Source organism: Schistocerca americana, chromosome 2, assembly GCF_021461395.2.
Source record: "Schistocerca americana isolate TAMUIC-IGC-003095 chromosome 2, iqSchAmer2.1, whole genome shotgun sequence".
Taxonomy (NCBI): domain Eukaryota; kingdom Metazoa; phylum Arthropoda; class Insecta; order Orthoptera; family Acrididae; genus Schistocerca; species Schistocerca americana.
In genome coordinates, this window is record NC_060120.1 from 1,007,473,153 (window position 1) to 1,007,480,307 (window position 7,155).

The following is a 7,155-nucleotide window of genomic DNA, read 5'->3' on the forward strand; positions in this document are numbered from 1 at the left end:
TTTGTGAACAAAGACGCAAATTTTTTTTTTCCAAACAGACTTCGTATTTTAAAAATGGATGTACTTATGTACACTGCACAACAGAATTAAATGATCACTTTTTCGAAACTTCTTAATTGTCTTCCACTACTTCGCAGAAGTTTGAAATTTGGGTCAAGTGTGCCTTCAACCTTCTCTGTAATGGCGCAAAATCATGACGCTCTGCGACATCACCCTCGGGTTCGACAACGTTTCTAACGGCAAGGTGTCAACACATCTAAGAAAAGGCCAGAGCTCAGAACTTCGTGTGACGTGTAAGGTGGGATAAGGATGTCACATTGGCCCCAAATTTCACTACAATTCTGTCAATCACAACGTTGGATGGGCAACACGTGGGAAGGTGGTCACATCCCTTTTTACTTACATTTCGCCCCTTCTTCTGACGTTCCTGTGAGGGAGTTCAGAGTGGCAATACCCTGCGTTTAACTCACGTGGTTTTCTTACTGATGGCCGAGGAAAAGATTTCAGACACATAGCTGCTCAGAATCGGTCCAAAAAGGTTTCAGGCAATGGCATAAAGCACTCCGTCTTCAGGCCACAAGTGGCCCATCGGGAGCACCCGACCACTGTGTCATCCTCAGTTGAGGATGCGGATAGGAGGGGCGTGTGGTCAGCACACCGCTCTCCCAGTCGTTATGATGGTTTTCTTTGACCGGAGCCGCTACTATTCGGTCGAGTAGCTCCTTAATTGGGATCACGAGGCTGAGTGCACCCCGAAAAATGGCAACAGCGCATGGCAGCTGGGTGGTCACCCATCCAAGTGCCGGCCACGCCCGACAGCGCTTAACTTCGGTGATCTCACGGGAACCGGTGTTTCCACTGCGGCAAGGCCGTTGCCTAATGGCATAAAGGGCGTCAACGAAATCATCCCTTTCCTCCGGGTGATAGTTGCCAGATATTTTGAGGTCAAAAACGATAGTTCTCAGTGGGATGAACAACAGGACAACATTTTGGCAAACCTGTGACATTGCTGACACCCCTGGAGGCTTCATCCCCTCTCTAAGGAGATGTGGGGCTGCATCGTCGTTAAAGGTGATCACATCTCTTTGGGGTACAGCGAGCCATAATTTTTGCTCTCATGTACAGGTTGGAACCACTACGAATCGTCCAAAACCATACGACGAAATTTAAACGTGATTGAAAGCAGCAAAGGGTGCATACATTTTTTCAGCCCTCCTGCTTCACGCTCATCTGCCACAAGATCACAGAGCAGTACAACATTGAAAAACACTTGAATCCAGTGGCATAGGGTCCCTATAAGACCTCTCTGTTCGCAGTATCCTCGGTGGCACCTGTTCACATTTGCTGATAATTTAAAAAATGTGCCTTTACAGAGAAAAACTGTGAAGTAGCCCTAGGTCCCAGCAGGTAGGCAACTAGCATTGGAGGGCTATCAAGTGGACCCTTTGCGTTGCATTCACGTGTATATCAGTGTCGCACACCTCTTAATCACACCACAGGACGTGAAACTGGAGGGCTGAAAAAGCATAAGGACTCTTTGCTGCTTCCGGTCACGTTCAAATTTCGTAGAATGATTTTGGATGATCCCATGTAGTTCTAACCTGTACACGAGAGCAAAAATTGCGGTCTTGCTGCACTCCAAAGGGGTGAGATCACGTTCAGTGGGGATGGAGCCCCACAGTATTCTAAGAGAGGGGTTTAAAACGACAAGGGTGTCAGGTTGTCAAGAATGTTATCCTATTGCTTATCGCACTGACGTCCTTTAAGCCACATAGTTCAGGAGATGTGGCATCAAGTGCTGAAATGCGTGAAAAACTGTCGGATCATGTGTGATGTTTAAATTTAGTACGTCTTTGCTACTAACTCTATTCCCAACACATTCTGCAGACATTACTTCTATATACCACTGAATATACATAGAAAAATAAATCATTTATTACCTGTAGTTCAGACAATATGATGTCATGACTAGCATGAAAAATTTAAGCGTAATGCATGACGTTTTAATTTATTATTTCTTTACTACTAGCTCTGTTCATAAAAATTTCAGAGGCAGAGTGGGGGAATTTAGACACAGATAGTGGGGATGAGTGGATGGATAGACACGTGGGAGAAATAGACAGAGAGAGGGGGAAGAAGGAAATGGACAGAGAAAGGCAAGAGAGACAGAGAGGAGGGGGGAAGAAAAAATTGACAGAGAGAGAAGGAAGGAACTGATGGACAGAGAGGGGTACGAGGAGATGAACAGAGAATGGAGAGAAGTTGAAGAGAGAGAAGCAAGAGGAGGAGATGAACAGAGGAAGAGATGTACAAAGAGAGGATGGAGGAGGAGATGGACAGAGAGACAGGCGGAAGGAGAAGATGGACTAACAGAAGACAGGAATATATACATACTGGACAACGATGGGTACTCCACTAGTAAGTGTATAATATCCAGTGGGGACTATTTTGAAGAGGGTAACATTGATGTAGACGAAAATATAAAATTCTTTCTATTGTATCTAAACCGGATAATCACATCGATTCCGCCGAGGAATTATCAGGGCAGCTCACGATGGCGGGGTTACCAGCGAGTCACCTCAGCACGCTGCCTAGAGACCATTGCCTTTATAAGCAGCTGCCGGTCATATCATTCGCCGACTGAAGACTGTACTTGTCATCTTCTAGACATACTATTAGAACCTTGCTACCTTCTACTAGACTAGACTCCGGATTGTTCTAAGGATGTTTTGCTGCTGTCTAGATAACGACTTTGCGACGACTTTTGTACTTTCTTGTATAATTCTTCCACCACCTAGATTACTCACGCATGGCGACGCAGCTCATCCAGGTTTTTTTAGTAAACAGTAAACTGTTCTGTAGCTATGTTATTTTATGTTAATAAATGCAGTGATGGTTGGTCGCAGCGCATACAAGGATTTCCAAAGTACAAAAACTCCCGTTATTTTCTGTAAACATTTCGTATCTAAAAACACAAAACTTCTCCAAAAAGAAGGGGTTTTTCATGGCTCCCCATGACCTCGCCATTGGATCCGTGCCATAGAGTTCCTCATGATCATCACATTTTTCAACTCCGTTTACAGGCAAGTGTTGTGCCTCTGCTAGATCACTGGTCCATTTCTCTTCTGACACCATTCTCAAAAATAATAGAATCAATTATGAAACACAGTCTTGAATAACTACAAAGTGTTAAGTTAATCACAGCTTGGTTTGCAAAGCTGTGGAAGTAAGGAATCAGCTGTAGTGGAATTCACAAAAGTGGTACTCGATACTATTGGCAAAGATGCTCGTGTCAAAGGCATATTTTTAGATCTTTGCGAGGCTTTTGGTACTGTTGGCCGAAAGATTCTACTAAATAACGTAGAAGCATTAGGAATGAGAGGGGTACCTAATGCCTGGTTCCGAACACACCTAGCAGACAGGAGACAAAAAGCAGAGATAACATACTTCAAGTAAGTCTAAAGATTTAGTAAAATGCTTATCAGAGCCTAAACACGTTGAAATATGAGTTTGTCAGGGGAGAATTTTAGGACCAACTCCACTGGTGTTAGTCATGGAGAAAAAATCTCTATGTTGATGACACCAATTTTATAATCACTGAGAAAACAAGAGAACTTCTTGCAGAGAAAGCAAATCAAACCGTCAAGGTAGTTTACAATCGGTCAGCAAGCTATAAAGTGACACTGAACGCAAGGAAAACAAATGCCATGAATTTCAGTAGAAAAGAGAAAATGACAGTATTCGTGGAATGCATTGTGTCTGTTCTTTCTGACATTTCCGAAAGAACAGACACCTCGTGGAATCCGCAGCTGTGGAACATATTATGAAACGCATCAGGACTTTATGCGGCATCAGTGACGACGAGTGAAAATGTTTTTCAGACCAGAATTGAAACCTGGGGTCTCGGGCTTGCTCTAGGCACCTGCGTTAACCACTGTGCCACCCGGACACAGTGTTTATCGCAACTGCGCGGACTACCTCAGCATGCCTTCGGTCGACCCAAATTCCCACATACGGGCACCTGTCTGCAAGCCCTGTCCACCACATTCAGTGCAAATGCATGATTACGTCTGATCCCCTGTGGGGATCTCAAAGTAGAGAGCATGGAGAACATGGAGAGGAACCGCAGATAGTTGGCGCTAGATGGACATGTGAGTCAGCTAAGAGGCGTGCCGAAATAGTCATTGCAGTTGTGATAAACACTGCGCTCGGGTAGCACTATAGTTAACGCAGCTGCCTAGATAGCAGGAGATCCCGTGTCCGAATCCTGGTCCGACACACCTTTTCACTCATCGCCGCTGATGCCACACAGAGTCCTGATGCAGCCGATATCAATAATCTCTTCCCTTTCCTTTCCTTTCATCCCCTCACTATTCAACTAAATATAGATGCACCTCTATAGACAATGTAACAAATGCAAAACTTCTCGGAATTACTATTGCCTCTCAATTGACGTGGTGTGAACGCACAAAGATACTTGCAAACAGAATTTCAAATGGTTCAAATGGCTCTGAGCACTATGGGACTTACCGAGCGAGGTGGCACAGTGGTTAGACACTGGACTCGCATTCGGGAGGACGACGGTTCAATCCCGCGTCCGGCCATCCTGATTTAGGTTTTCCGTGATTTCCCTAAATCGCTCCAGGCAAATGCCGGGATGGTTCCTTTCAAAGGGCACGGCCGACTTCCTTCCCCGTCCTTCCCTAATCCGATGAGACCGATGACCTCGCTGTCTGGTCTCCTTCCCCAAACAACCCAACCCCACTATGGGACTTAACATCTGTGATCATCAGTCCCCTAGAACTTAGAACTACTTAAACCTAACTAACCTAAGGACATCACACACATCCATGCCCGAAGCAGGATTCGAACCTGCGACCGTAGCAGTCATGTGGTTCCAGACTGAGGTGCCTAGAACCGCACGGCCACAACGGCCGGCAACAAAATTTCATCAGCATGTTATCCCCGTAGGGTCCTGTCATCAGTGTGTAACGGCCAATGTTTTCCAGGCTAGCCAATGGGAGGTTGCGGTGCACACAAAACATCAACTGATAGTGTGTGTCATGATATGAAAAAAATGTCTTAAGTGTGTGTAGTGTGTGCAGTGACTGGTAGTGAAGTGTGAACAGTGTAGCCTGATCCTTTCATTATCATTAAATAACTTACTGGTAAAACAGTATTTTACTTTCATAAACAGAATTAGGTAGCACTGTTTTAAACAAAGTGACCTTGTATTCTGAACGCTGCAGGCTCTATTCCTCATCCAGCTTCCCTGATTTAGGTTTTCCGTGGTTTCCCTACATTATTTCACACAAAAGTGGGAAGGTTCCTATTATAAGGCCACCCTTGCAATTCTAGGCCTGTTAATGTCTGCATATGTGAAATACTTTAATTGTGTTGATCTTAAACTGTAACACCAAGACATGTCCAGTATCCCTGTAAAAGAGATCTACGAATAAAACATCCAGCCGCCATGCGATGTTGTCATTTTTCGGGGTGCGCTCAGCCTCGTGATGCCAACTGAGGAGCTACTCGACCGAATAGTAGCGGCTTCGGTCAAGAATACCATCATAACGTCCGGACGACCAGGAGAGCGGTGTGCTGAACCCATGCCCCTCCTATCCGCATTCTCCCCTGAGGATGACACGGCGGTCGGATGGTCCCGGTAGGGCACTCGTGCCCTGAAGACGGAGTGCTAACTACTACTACTAATACTAATACTAGAAATAGAGTTCCCGTTCAGTTAACTCATTTATTTTCTATCTCGTCATCTCCTTCAAATAGTTTTACATGTTTACCTATGGCAGGGGCAGCCAGCATAGGATCAATTCTTCTTGTAGAAACAGTAAACAGCCAGTCAGTTGCAAAATGGAAGGTTTATTAAAACCCCTTCACCATCGTCTCAACGTTTATAAAAACGTCTTTTTCAGAAGGAAATAATGACAACTGGATTACATGTTGTGGCAGGGGTATAGCCAAAAGGCTTCAGTCAAATATAAAATTTCATCTATATCTGCATCCACAGGTACATTCTGCAAATCACACTTAAGTGCCTGGCAGAGGGCTCATCGACCCACTTTCAGAATAATGCTCTGTTATTCCACTCTTGAAGAGCCTGCGGAAAAAAACGAATACCTACATCTTTCCGTGCGAGCTCTGATTTCCCCTATTGTATTATGATGATCGTTTCTCCCTAGGGGGGCGCCAGTGAAATATTTTCATATTCGGAGGAGAAAGTTGGTGATTACAATTTCGTGAGAAGATTCTGCTACAGCGAAAAACGCCTTTGTCCATCCCAAATCCGGTATCATGTCCGTGGCACTCTCTCTCCTATTTCGCCATAATACAAAACATCCTGCTCTTCTTTGAACTTTCTTGATGTACGAGGTGCATTCAAGTTCTAAGGCCTCCGATTTTTTTTCTAATTAACTACTCACCCGAAATCGATGAAACTGGCGTTACTTCTCGACGTAAGCGCACTGCAGACGTACACATTTTTCACAACGCTGACGCCATGATTCCATGGCAGCGGCGAAGGCTTCTTTAGGAGTCTGTTTTGACCACTGGAAAATCGCTGAGGCAATAGCAGCACGGCTGGTGAATGTGCGGCCATGGAGAGTGTCTTTCATTGTTGGAAAAAGCCAAAAGTCACTAGGAGCCAGCCAGGTGAGGTGAGTAGGGAGCATGAGGAATCACTTCAAAGTTGTTTCACGAAGAAACTGTTGCGAAACGTTAGCTCGATGTGCGGGTGCGTTGTCTTGGTGAAACAGCACACACGCAGCCCTTCCCGGACGTTTTTGTTGCAGTGCAGGAAGGAATTTGTTCTTCAAAACATTTTCGTAGGATGCACCTGTTACCGCAGTGCCGTTTGGAACGCAATGGGTAAGGATTGTGCCCTCGCTGTTCCAGAGCATGGACACCATCATTTTTTCAGCACTGGTGGTTACCCGAATTTTTTTTGGTGGCGGTGAATCTGTGTGCTTCCATTGAGCTGACTGGCGCTTTGTTTCTGGATTGAAAAATGGCATCCACGTCTCATCCATTGTCACAACCGACGAAAAGAAAGTCCCATTCATGCTGTCGTTGCGCGTCAACATTGCTTGGCAACATGCCACACGGACAGCCATGTGGTCGTCCGTCAGCATTCGTGGCACC

At 45.2% G+C, this 7,155-nt stretch overlaps 1 pseudogene; it reads right to left on the minus strand.

The window, feature by feature from the left end:
• Positions 1–760: 760 nt before the first annotated feature.
• LOC124597713 lies at positions 761–877 on the minus strand (annotated as a pseudogene).
• Between the last annotated feature and the right edge of the window lie 6,278 nt (positions 878–7,155).